This window comes from Callorhinus ursinus, unplaced genomic scaffold, assembly GCF_003265705.2.
Source record: "Callorhinus ursinus isolate GAN/ISIS: 27379988/994484 unplaced genomic scaffold, GSC_fseal_2.0 scaffold5, whole genome shotgun sequence".
NCBI classification, from domain to species: Eukaryota; Metazoa; Chordata; class Mammalia; order Carnivora; family Otariidae; genus Callorhinus; species Callorhinus ursinus.
Window position 1 is genome coordinate 41,946,184 of NW_027397067.1, and position 13,523 is coordinate 41,959,706.

At 44.0% G+C, this 13,523-nt stretch overlaps 2 long non-coding RNA genes across 3 annotated transcripts in view; one reads left to right on the forward strand and one right to left on the reverse strand.

Annotated features, from left to right (window-relative positions):
• The window catches only part of LOC141372820 (uncharacterized), a 28,786-nt gene extending 26,741 nt beyond the window's left edge, over positions 1 to 2,045 (forward strand). The window contains exon 3 of the long non-coding RNA XR_012378270.1: positions 1,921 to 2,045. This is a non-coding gene — a long non-coding RNA (uncharacterized lncRNA). The remainder of the gene's footprint in view (positions 1 to 1,920) is intronic.
• The window catches only part of LOC141372819 (uncharacterized), a 61,425-nt gene that overhangs the window by 20,620 nt on the left and 27,282 nt on the right, over positions 1 to 13,523 (reverse strand). The gene's annotated exons all lie outside the window — the stretch shown is intronic.

Genomic DNA, 13,523 nt, shown 5'->3' on the forward strand with positions numbered 1-13,523 from the left:
CACACACACACACACACACACACACACACACACACACACACACACACCGGCAGCATATTATCCATACTGTATGGCACCTTGCTTTTTTCACTTACTGCTGAAAAATTTGGATACTATTCTATTTCATGACATAAAGAACCTCTCTGTTCTTCATAAAGGCTTTTCTTTATAATTACTTGACTGTCATGTACCAAGTGCCACAGGCATCTGTACCAAGTGCCACAGGCATCGAGAGAAGGGCCACGAAGTCCCCACTCTCGGAAACCCACCCTAGGAGGAGAGGCAAGCACCTGTCTGGTGTCCAGCCCTGTGATGAATCAGGGGGCAGGGGAGGCGGAACCCCAGCAGGGGGTCTGGCACTGCTCAGAAGGGTCACAGAGGGTTCACAGGCAAGATACTTGAGCAGGATCTCAAAGAGGAAGGGGGGGCGGGGGGGGCGTGCAGTCAAGGAGGCAAGCACATTTCAGGTAAGGGAGCGCTAAGTCCCAGGTCCTATAGCGGAGAAACCAGCCTGATGTTTTGGCGAACTGAAAGTGGTTTGTTATGGCTGGGGAGCAGGGTGTGTGTGCAACTTAGACTAGAGGAGTGGCTCTCAGACTTTTTGCCTGCAGCCCAGAGTTAAGAAATACATTTTACGTCACCACACAGTATGTGCAAAACGGAAACAAAATTTCACAAAACAATACCCTCATTAAATGTACTGGGTTTTTTTTTCCTACTGAATTCTATTTTTTTTTAATGCCAGTCATGACTCACTACACTGATTTCACAAACCACTAATAGGCACTATCTGAAAGTTGGGAACATGTGGACTACAGTGTCTACAGGCTCTGATCATCTATTAACTAATCAGCCTCCCTGATTTACATGACTGTGACTACTTTTTAAATTAGAATAGATTGACAAGAGTTAAGAAGCTTATTTGGATATTTATTCAGCACACAGTGTCTCAGACACTGTGCTATATGCTAAAGGTACAGTGTCAAGGCAATATAAAACATGGTCTCTACCCTCATAGAACCAAAATTTGGTCTCACAGATGAATTATTTGCTACCATAATTTAAAAATGTGCATTTTAGTATAAAAGTAAAACATGCCTATTGTAAAAAAATTCAAACTCTGTCATAGAGTATAACATACCAATCCCCTCTTCTTTTTTTTAAATTTATTTTAGGGGCGGCAGAGGGAGAGGGAGAGAAAGAATCTCTAGCAGACATGCAGTTGTACACCACAGCCTGATGTGCAGCTCGATCTCGGACCCCAAGATCATGACCTGAGTCGAAATCAAGAGCTAGATGCTTAACCATCTGAGGCACCCAGGCGCCCCACCAATCCCCTCTTCTTATAAGAAAAAGAAATCTCAGGCGCCTGGGTGGCTCAGTTGGTTAAGCATCTGCCTTCGGCTCAGGTCATGATCCCGGGGTCCTGCTTCTCCCTCTCCCTCTGTGCTCTCTCTCTCTCACTCTCTCTCAGGTAAATAAATAAAATCTTAAAAAAAGAGAAAAAGAAAAAGAAAAATCTCCTGACCTATTTGTGCATAAAGTTTTTGTATTTCCTTCATTAGGGTAGAAGACTGAATTTCAGGTTGGTTGAGTCTCTGAACCACTGGGAAGTGTTTTGGGGGAGTGCAACTTGGTTTCCTAGAGTTTGATCACCCTTCTAAGATGGTTATTTTTATCAACTTCATTTGGCTAAGGGAAGCCCAGATAGCTGGTAGAAGGTTATTTCTGAGTGTGTCTGTGAGGGTGTTTCTGGAAGAGATTAGCATTTGCATCAGTAGACTGAGTAAAGAAGGTCACTCTCACCAATGAGGTGAGCATCATTTAATCCACTAAGGGTCTGAACAGAATAAAAAGGCAGAGAAAGAATGAATTTGCTCTCTCAGCTGAGCTGAGACATTTATCTTTTTCTGCCCTCAGATATCGGCGCCCCTGGTTGTTGAGCTTTCTGACCCACCCCGGACTTATACCATCATTCTCGCCAGCCCCCCACCCCTCTGTAACCCCCATTCTCAGGTCTTTGGACCAGGACAGAACTACACCACCGGATTTCCTGGTTCTCCAGCTTGCAGATCAGACTCCATAAGCACATGAGCCAATTCCTATAATAAATCTCCTATATATCCTATTATACAAGCCATTCATGGTTCTGTTTCTCTGGAGAATGCCTGACTAATACACCTATCTTGAACAGTAGGTCTAATCAAATTTCTAATCAAATGCAGAAAAGTTGAGGCCCTGAGCCTCTGGTGCTTCACCCTGGAAATGCCACTTTGTGGTGACACCGTACTGAGCAGCCAGCCAGCTGGTCTCTCCAGATCTTAACTGCCACAAGGAAAGCATTCAGGTGACTGAGGACACTGAGCAATGTTATTACTGCTGAGATGACATAATCACTTTGGGCATATTTACCCAGATGCCTTTTGCCTGATTCCCCTAAGGCTGTCCAGAGATTCCTGGACTCTTGCATAAACTTTTGCTTCGATTTGGCTGTCCAGGGCTGGACTCTTAAACCTCTGAAGGAGCTGAAGAGGAAACAATATGAGGAAGTTGGATAGGAGCACGCCTGAGAGAGAAGATTTGATTTGAGTTGCTCACCATTCATTCAACAGATACTCCCTTCCCAGAGTATCTGCAGATTGAAAGTTTCAGGGGTGGTGGAGCACGGGGGATGCAGAGTTGAGTGAAATTCTGCCACCATATTTAACATAGAGCTGGAATAGTTCAAACAATTAAGCTTCATCAGTGTTCTCTGGAGAAGCAGGGCATTTTATAGCCACTGTGCTTACCTAAGGTTAGACACATACAGAGGATCAGATTAACCTACCCTTATTTAGCTGCAAAGAAATTTGGAGACAATGAAGAGAGGATTTACTGACTCCTGCGGTTGCTAATTTATGTTTGGGGAAATGCTGTGTTTGACTTTATTTATGAGTGGCTTTATATTTCCAGGATATTTGGTTCCTGATCTATTTATAAAATGTTTCCGAGCTTGTTCTGCATTCTTCTAACACTTCCTGATAAAAATATCTTTTGCTCTCAGTCTAGAGCTCTGTTTCTCCATAAGGATCTGCGCTACTTACTTTCTTCTCTATTTGTTTTCTATTCAGGCCACGCCAGTTCACATTATTTGCTGCATGTGTGCTTCAAGTGCCTCAGAGCAGAGGCTGACTCTCCTCCATCTTTCTCTTGCCTCTGCATAGCTGGTGCAGGGGAGTGCAGTTAAGAACAGTCACCTTTTATCGCACACCTTCTACACAGTCTTAAGTCCCGCATCCAATGTACTTATTATCTGGTAGGGAGAGGTGGCCAAGAACACAACCAAAATAAGCAAAATCTATAACGTGCCATTGGGAGTCACGGGCAATTGCTTTAGTGCTCTGAGAAGGATCCTACTTGATTTGGGGGGGGTCAAAAAATGTTTTATAGGTGGAAATGAGATTTGAATTGGACCTGGAATAATTGTTAGGATTTCAACATTTATGTCATATTATTGAGCACCCTTTATGCTAGATACTGTGATTCAAAGTCTGTGTCTAGCTGAGCATGTCGAGTCTAGTGGAGGAGACGTGTATATTCGCTGAGACTGTTTTGCGGGGCAAGTAAACAAAACCGGCTCCTGCTGGCTTAAGCAAAAAAGGTACCTGAATGGCTTGTACTATGGTGAGTTCCAGGAAGGGAGGCGGCATCAGGTGGTATCAGTCAAATAATGTGATCCTGGCTTGGGTTCCCCCCCCCCCCCGTTTCAGTTGGGCTTCCTCTATGCGGTAGTGGTTAGAAGTCATGGTGTGGAAATTGGCCACAGACAACTTCTGGATTACATCATCTCAGCTGACAGACCTAAACAAGGAGGTCGTTTCACTTTCCACATATATGATCCTGAGGAAAGATGCTGATTGGCCTGGTTTGGGTCATGTGCTCATAATCATAGCCAGATGGTCCTGGAGCCACATTTGGGAGCCATGTCAGATCCACATGAGCGAGGGAAGGGCAATTCCCTAGCTGCAGGGCAGACCTGCTACCAAAAAAAGGAGAGGAGCCATGGAAGAAGGGAACTTGGGCAGATGAACACAACAGATACCCTCTACAAATGCAAACAAAAAATTATAGTAAGACGTGACAAGGGCTGTAATAGAGATGTGCATTAAATTCCACAGGAACAATGAGAAAGTGCTGATTTGTGTCATGGGGAGGGCATTCCTGAGGGAGCAAAGTACATAAGCAATGGCACAGAGGTGAGAAAGCAGTGGAGAATTTCTGGTCCAATCTGGTTCGCCACTGGGTAGGTATTCTAAGAACAGAAGGGACAGAAGATGATAGAGGTTTTGGAGATACGTCTAAAGCAGGGTCTCTGGGCCCTACTGGGGAAGGCTTTTAATACAAGTTCAGCCTTTACTTAAGTTGATGGACTCCAAGGGAGGGACATGATTGAAATTGTACTTGAAAAACGCTCCCGTGGGGCGCCTGGGTGGCTCAGTCATTAAGCATCTGCCTTTGGCTCAGGTCATGATCCCAGGGTCCTGGGATCGAGTTCCACTTCAGGCTCCCTGCTCAGCGGGAAGCCTGCTTCCTCCTCTCCCGCTCCCGCTCCCCCTGCTTGTGTTCTTTCTCTCGCTGTCTCTCTCTCTCTCTGTCAAATAAAAAAAAAAAAATCTTTAAAAAACAAAACAAAACAAAACAAAAAAACGCTCCCGTGGTAAGTGTGTGTGGTGGACAGGGATGCTCTCTACTTCCTAGCCCCTCGCCTCGCAGGCCACCCCCCTCCACCTCCAGAGCCCTAGGCCCTCTGGAACCTCCCCGTAGTTTTTGCCTCTTCAGCCTTCAACTCTCCTGCACTTTCAGTTTTGTACCATTTGGGAAAAGCCTAACCCAGGGCAGGCCCCTCTACCTTGTGCTCTCTCCATACCTGACTCCACAGCTGAGCAGTGCTGGAGAAAGTCACACTCCAGGGCAAACTGGTTCGAGAGAAATCCCAGATGGCCGACTTACAACCAGCCCTTAGCACTGCCAGACAACCCACCTCCGCTCCCCTGTCCACTTTCCCACATGAAACCTTCAGACCTTTTCCACTGTTTTCAACTTCTGCCCTCCCGTCTCATGCCCCAAGCTGGTGGATCGCACCTTCCGCTTCACAAGAGAACTGAATCCCCTCAACTTCTCATACCCTCCTCTCTCCTTCTCTGCCTCTTGCTCTAGGGCCAATTCCTCTCCCTCCTCAGCCCAGTTACCACACCCTTGCTTTGGACTCTGTGGCTCTGCCCTGAGCACCTTGGCCCTTACATGATCCCTTCATTCTTCTGTAACCGGTCTTTTTAATCGGTATCTTTCCCATCAACATCAAACATATTCAGTTCTCTCATCTTATCAAACTTCCTGAGGGACTTTGCTACAACCATCCACATTTTCTCCTCTTTCCTTTACTCTTCCACCCACTGTGTCTGACTCTGACCACCATCTTTCCCAGTGACCAGTTCTTGCTAAGTGGATCACTTCAGTTATTCACCTTTCTTAACATTTTTAACTACTTTCTCCTTCGGTAAACTTTCTTTTCCTTGGCTCCGTGATGCCACACTCTTGCTTTCTTCCAAACTCTCTAGCTATTATTATTATTTTTTGTGGTAAAACATGAATAACATAAAATTTGCGTTTTTAACCATTTTAAAATATACAATTCAGTGTCATTAACAACATTCATGATGTTGTGCAACCATCACCACTATCTCTTTCCAAAACTTTTTTATCACCCTAAACAGAAACTCTGTACCCATTAATAAATAACTCCCCATCTCTCCCTCCGCCCAAGCCCTGGTAGCTTCTAATCTACTTTCTGTCTCTATGAACTTGCCTACTCTAGATACCTCATATAAGTAGAATCATACAATATTTGTCCTTTTCTGCCTGGCTTATTTCACTTATAATGTTTTCAAGAATCATCCATATTTTAGCATGTAGGAGAACTTCATTTCTTTTTATGGCTGAATAACATTCCACTATATGAATATACTACATCTGTTGATATACCTTTTGGGTCTTAGGAGTAATGCTACAATGAACACTGGCATACAAGTATCTGTTTGAGTCCTTGTTTTCAATTAATTTGGATATATGCCTAGGAGTGAGATTGCTTGGTCCTATGGTAATTATATGCTTAGCTTTTTGAGGAACCCCCATACTGTATTCCATAGTGGCTGTACCATTTTATTGTCCCACCAGCAATGTACGAGGGTTCCAATTTCTCTATATTGTCACCAACACATTATTTTCCATTCTATAAATTACAGTCATTGTATTAGTTTGTTCAGTCTGCCATAACAGAATGCCACAGATGGGTAGCTTAAACAACATAAATTTATTTTCTCACAGTTCTGAAGGCTAAAAATCCAAGGTCAGATGCCAGTAGGGTTGGTTTCTGATTAGGCCTCTCTTCCTAGCTTGCAGACAGCAACTTCTTTCTGTGCATGCAAGGAGAGAGAGGGGGAGAGAGCACGCACGCTCTGGTGTCTCTTCCTCTTCTTATAAGGACATCAGTGCTATTGGATTAGGGTCCTACCCTTATTACATCATTTAACTTTAATGATCTCAAAGGCCCCATCTCCAAACAGTCACATTGGGGGTTAGGGCTCCAACGTATGAATTCGAGGGCGGGGGCACACGCAAATCAGTCCCGAGCAGCCATCCTAAATAGGTGTGAGATGGTATTTCATCGTGGCTTTCTCCAGACATTCTTCTATCTCCTTTGATGATTCAATCTGTTCTTCCTAGCCATAAACGTTGGAAGTGTCAAGACTTGTCCAGAAGCCCTCTCTTCCTCTCATCCCACACATGCTCTCTAGGTACATTGTGTTCTTCCCTATCGTTTCGGTTACATGCCACTGAATCCCAATTTTAAAATGGAGAACTCTCGGGGCGCCTGGGTGGCTCAGTTGGTTAAGCGACTGCCTTCGGCTCAGGTCATGATCCTGGAGTCCCGGGATCGAGTCCCGCATCGGGCTCCCTGCTCGGCGGGGAGTCTGCTTCTCCCTCTGACCCTCTTCCCTCTCGTGCTTTCTATCTCTCATTCTCTCTCTCTCAAATAAATAAATAAAATCTTTAAAAAAAAATAAAATGGAGAACTCTCTTCTGAATTCCAGACTCTATTACCAAATATATTCAATACTGGGAGGCTTTATGTATTATCTGTGTAAATAAACTCTTCCATAATGCTTACTATGTGCCAGGCACTATTTCAAGTGCTTTATGATCAGCTCATTTTCTGCTCATGACAGCCCTAGGAGAAAGGTAGTATTACTCCCAGTTACAGACGAGGGGGCTGTGTCTAACAGATTTACATTAACTTGAGTGTGCTCCCACAGTTGGTAAATAGCAGAGCCTGGGTCCAAACCCAGGCAGATGGCTCCAGAGTCCATGCTTTTAACTACCTTGTCATGTTGTTTCTCAAATAGCCCCTTAAACTCAGTTTGTCCAGAGTCAGATTTCTGATTTTCATTCCTATGTTAGTTTCTTAGGGCTCCTATCACAAAGTACGACACACTGGGTGGCTTACAAAACAGAGATTTGTTGTCTCATAGTTCTGGAGGCTAGAAGTCTGGGATCTAGATGTCAGCAGGGTTGGTTCCTGCTGAGGGCAATGGGGAATATTCTGTTCCATGCCTCTCTCCCAGCCTCTGGTAGCCTCAGGCATGCCTTTGCCTATAGATGGTCTTCTCCCTGTGCATGTCTCTGGGTCCAAATTTCCCCTTTTTATAAGGACATCTATCCTTTTGGAATAGGACCCACCCTAATGACTTCATTTTAACGTGATTACCTCTGTAAAGACACTATTTCCACATAAGGTCACATTCTGAGGTACTGGGGGTTAGGATTTCAACACAGCTTTTTTTGAGGGGGCACAATTCAACCCGTAATAATCCCCAAACGTGGCCTACCATGTTTTCCTAGCTCAGTGAATACCTTAATCATTTGTTCAAGTTAGAAACCTAGGAGTCATCCTGGCACTTCACTCTCGCCTGCCCCCATGCCCAGGGCACTGCCAAGTCCTGTGATGGCTCCTAAATCACTCTTCCTGTCTTCACTGCCCTCCATCACCAAGGCCACCATCACAGGTCATGCTCTCATTCTCTCTCACCTGGACTTCCACTCATCCGCCCATTCATTCTCTGTGTTGGAGCCAGCGTGATCTTACAAACCAGTTCTGACATCTGACTGTAGCCACCCCAACCTCACTCCCTTCCTGAATTAAGATTCTCTGTTGCTGAGAATTCTCTGTTACTAAAAATCCCACGTGCTATCAGGATATAGACCAAAACCCTTAACCTGGCGCACTGGTCCTCCCGTGATCTGCCCCGGCCCCTCCCAGCTTCACTGAGGCCACTGGTCCTTCTAGCGCTCCCCCTTCCCCCATTCTGTGCTGCTGGGCTTCCGGACGAGCCTTGCTTCCTCCCACCATTGGCACCGCACCCTTCCCTCTCCTCTGCTTAAGCTCTCTCCAGTCCTTTCTCTCATCTCTAATCTCCTCCTTAATCTCTCAGCTCTTGTCCTTTTCTCTGGGAAACCTTCCCTGGCTCTCAAAAGTTGGTTCAGTTTCCTTCCTTCTATCCTCTTATTGACCTGTGTTCCTCTTCTTCACAGCTCTTCCTTCTGTTTGAATTAGGCTCATTCTCAGTGGCCTTCACCAAACTGTAAGCTCTATGAAGGAAATTTCTGTTCTGTTCATTCCTGTAGGCACTGGACCTGTTATGGACTACACATTCAGTACATATTTGTCGAGTGAATGAATAGCGAGAGAGCAGCCTATTCTCTATTTGCCCCCTACCTGATCCATTCCCCACTTCTCTGTACGGGAGAGTTGGCCCCTGTGATTGCAGTCCTGGTTCCATTTGGTCATCTGGCTTCTGAGTTGGAGCAGGGCGTGGGCTCCAATAGATCAGAAGGGCAGAAGAAAGAGACGTTTCCCAGCTGCCTCCTTCCACGTCTGTAGCTCCTAAGGAGCGGCAGCTCTGGAATATTTTGGCTCTAGGCATGGTTGCAGTTTCTCACTGTTGCTAGTTTCTGGATGGCTCCCTATTATTTAAAAAAATTCTTTGCCCTGGGGCACTTGGGTGGCTCAGTTCAGTTAAGCATCTGACTCTTGGTTTCGGCTCAGGTCATGATCTTGGGGTCGTGGGATCAAGCCCAACATTGGGCTCCATGCTCAGCACAGAGTTCACTTACCCCCCTCCCCCAAATAAATAAATAAATAAATAAATAAATAAATAAATAAATAAATAAATTCTTTACCTTGCCTGCAACTCTGAGTAGATCTCCCATGACCTGGCTAATAACACAGAAAGACCACTTTTTTTTTCTTTTTAAGATTTTATTTCTTAGAGAGAGAGTGAGAGTGAGGGGGAGGGAGAAAGAATCTGAAGAAGACTCGGTGCTGAGCATGGAGTCTGATGCGGGGCTCGATCCCAGGACGGCTGTGAGATCATGAGCTGAGCTGAAACCAAGGACTGGAGCTTAACCAACTGAGCCATGCAGCCATCCCCAGAAAAACCACTTATAAGACTACTGTCCAGGCAGAGAGGGCCTGTGCCAGAGAGTCGGAAGAGAAATATGGGGAGAGATATATGAGAAATGACTCCTATACAGTTTAGTGACTGAATCCATGTAGGGACTGTACGCTCTTTGGGAGTGGGAATTGTATTTCATTCATTCTTTAACCCTAATGTCTAGTTTTACTAGATGCTCAATAAATAGTGGTGGAATGATTGATTGGAAGGATCAACAAAGATTCCAAGGTTCAAGCCTGTGTACTTTCCCTTAAAGAAAGGGGAGATCAAGTCAATTTACAAGCAGTAGTTAAAGTAACAGTAAGAATGACACATAAAGATACTGTAGGAAATAGTATCACTTTTAGAGTCAGATGGATCTAAAGCCCAACTTTCCCACCCAACCTTGGGCAAATGACTTGATATCTCTTTTTGAGGTCAGTTTCTCTCTCTGCAAAATAGGAGTAAAAATCTCCAACTCATAGAGCTGCTATGAGGAATACCTGAGATTATATATGCGGAGCACATCCAGGACCATTTTCACGGGGTTTCTCTGGATGTATATTTCAGGTCACCATGAAAGAAACCATTAGTTGTGTCTGTTCTGCTCTTCCTGGAATACCACTGCAGATTTAAAAATCTTCCTCTACCTGCCCTCTGTGGAGTCCTACAAAGTGACAGCTTGTGCCATTGTTACTCACTAGCTTATATTCTAGCTCTTAGAGTTCTGGGCTGATAGGAGCCTTCCTCCTTTCTTTTTTTTTTAAGATTGTATTTATTCATTCATGAGAGACAGAGAGGGGGAGGCAGAGGGAGAAGGAGGCTCCCCACAGAGCAGGGAGCCTGATGCGGGGCTCGATCCCAGGACCCCAGGATCATGGGATCCTGGGCTGAAGGCAGATGCTTAACGGACTGAGCCACCCAGGCGTGGGAGCCCTCCTCCTTTCATTGTGCTTTTGCCTTAGGCACTTGCGAGCCGCCCAGCGGGAATACGTTAACTCACAGCAGAGATGGAATTCAGACTCAAACCTTCCTTTCACCTGTGGTGCCCTTTGTGTCTTTGTCTCCCCTATTCTTCTCTAAATGCCCTTGGCCAGACCAATGCCTACTGGTCTCAAAGAGCTAATTTCCCACCTCCAACTGGACAGATGCCTTCATATTTCAGTCTGTTAAATAACAGTTTGTTATGTCTATTAAAAAATGGTTGTCTCTACGACTCTGTGCTGAATTTGCTGAAATAACCATAAATGCTTCCCCAGGAGACAATGCAGTTGTGGGAACGGGGCAAACAAGAAGAAGAAGTTCCTTTTCAGGATATTTATAATTCAGATAATGACCTCTGTTGACCTGTTACCCAGGATTAACCTTCCCTTCTAACTCATGACAGCTGACTTTCTTATTGTTTTAGTTGTCACTCCTTTCTCCTTTAAGACATCGCTGTTAAGACTTGTCTTTCAAAGACCCCCTATCCATCAGGTTTTATTTTAGCATTCCCAAGCCTCGGGTGTCCGAGAACTCTTGTTCAGCATATAGCTTTCTCTGGTTGAATATTCACAGCTTCCCACACATGCGAGTTCTGTAAGTTTACCAAAGCCAGTTAGTGACTTTACACTGAGAAAGTATGCTTTAAAGGTGTAGATATTATATATCTTAATATGCATTAATATGTTGGAACAGTAAGACTGAAATACTCAAAGTCCCTAAAATCCCATATAAGTGTTAAAAAAAGAGTATGAAATGAGTTTTCATTTGAAACATAAAATTTATTCTTTCCTATAATTTCCTATTTTCTGGATTGCTTAGTCTATAGTTTCTTAGGCTTATATGAAAATGCTCCTGCTACCTCATGGAAATATTTGCATTCTAACCAAATAATTGTAGAACTTCTCAAAGGCAGAGAGGGATCCAGGCTGCCTCCATTATTTTTGGTGTTCCCAGTATATTAATTTTTTTAAAATCGCTAAAAGGATTAAAAACTATGGTGTTAAAGGTGCCTGGGTGGCTCAGTCAGTTGGGCCTCTGCTCAGGTCATGATCCCGGGGTCCTGGGATCGAGTCCCGCACTGGGCTCCCTGCTTCTCCCTCTGCTCCCTCCAATAGCTCATTCTCTCTCTCTCTCAAAAATAAATAAAAATTGTGGTGTTTTGAATGTTCACATTTTGAACAATTGATGACTGTAACACAAAAAATTACAACACAAAACAGCTGTGCTAGTCACAAGATAATTTAAAGATTTAATTTTAAAAATCTATAGTACATTAAAGGTGATATAGTTTAGTCAGGGATCTCAATTTTAAATTTGGATGAGGGTGTCTTCTTTCAATCCCATCAGCATATTTTTGTGTAATCTCCTTTGGAGGTAACGTCAAAAGCCTAAATTCAAGGCCTTTTATAAATGTAAGGCCTGGGCCAAATAGCCTTCCAGCTCTGTGCCTGCTTCTCTTCCTTCTCCTTTTCCTTACCATAAGCCAAGAATGTTTAATTAATAATTGAGAAACTACATTATTATTTAGTAATACATAATGAATTAAGGATGATGATCATCAGGTCTTATCCATTTCCAGTGTGTAAAGAAAAACTTTGAATAATCCTAACTTGGGGAAGTGTAACAAAGGGCAAATTCTTTTTTTTTTTTAAGATTTTATTTATTTGACAGAGAGAGAGACAGTGAGAGAAGGAACACAAGCAGGGGGAGTCGGAGAGGGAGAAGCAGGCTTCTAGCCGGGCAGGAAACCTGACACGGGGCTCGAACCCAGGACCCTGGGATCCTGACCTGAGCCAAAGGCAGACGCTTAATGATTGAGCCACCCAGGCGCCCCCAAAGGGCAAATTCTAAGACTAGTTTTTCACCCAAATGCTGAGGCCTAGGCTTTTCTTAACTAATTTTTTTAAAAGATTTTATTTATTTATTTGAGAGAGAGAGAAAGAGAGACAGTGAGAGAGTACAAGCGGGGAGGAGAGGGAGAAGTGGGCTCCCTGCAGAGCAAGAGCCCGATGCGGGGCTGGATCCCAGGACCCTGGGATCATGACCTGAGTGGAAGGCAGTCCCTTAACCTACTGAGCCACCCAGGCTAATTTTTATAGGTACTGGTTTGATAAGTCTTGCTTGGATCACAAGCTCCTTACAAAGGAACTCTATTTATCCTGAGCTGTTACTAAAAACAGTAATTAATCCTGTTGGGTAGTTCCCATTTAAACTCTTTAAGATTTCAACAGAAAAACAATTTTCCACTTATGATATGGGTTACACTAACATTTACACATACATATTATAGATATGGAAATACCCTGAACTCTGCGCTCATGAACACACACACCATCACCGTTAGCCAACATAGAATACATACGTACAAGGACACATAAGTAAATACCGTTCACTCAAAAGATCGCCTCTGATTTGGAAACACCCTGTCTCAATTTTAGTAGCACAGAAAAGATACTCAACCATCTGTGTGTAATTTGTAGCTGAAACTACCCTTTCGTACAGACAAGTTAGCTGTTCCATGGTGTCAACAGAAACCAGGTAGAGCTGGACTTAGATCATCAGCCATCGTGCCCTGGGAACTACTGGGTCAGTGGGTCACAGGAGAGAGGGTGGATGGTGCAGCAGAGTTCCTCAAAGCAGCAGCAGAGAAAGGTGTAGGGACCAGGGTCTTCCTAAGAGTCTGAGAAATCTCACTGTAACCTCATCTGCTCCAGGCCAGCTGGGGTGGAAAGTGGATAAATGAAGGTCAAGCAACTGGGTCTGAAGTTGAGCTTCTCCTTTGTGTAAAGGCGAAAGAGCCAAGCACAGATGTAATTTCAGCAGAGATCACAAAAGAGGGCAGAGAACCGAGCATTTAGAGAACAAAAGGAATTGACAAATATACTCCCCTATCAAACACACAGAAAAATCATTTTGAATGTCAACTCCCCCCCTTAACGTACTTAAAGGCTTATTAAACAAGTAATAACTATTTATTGTTATTTTTAAAGTTACACATTTTTAAAAGTA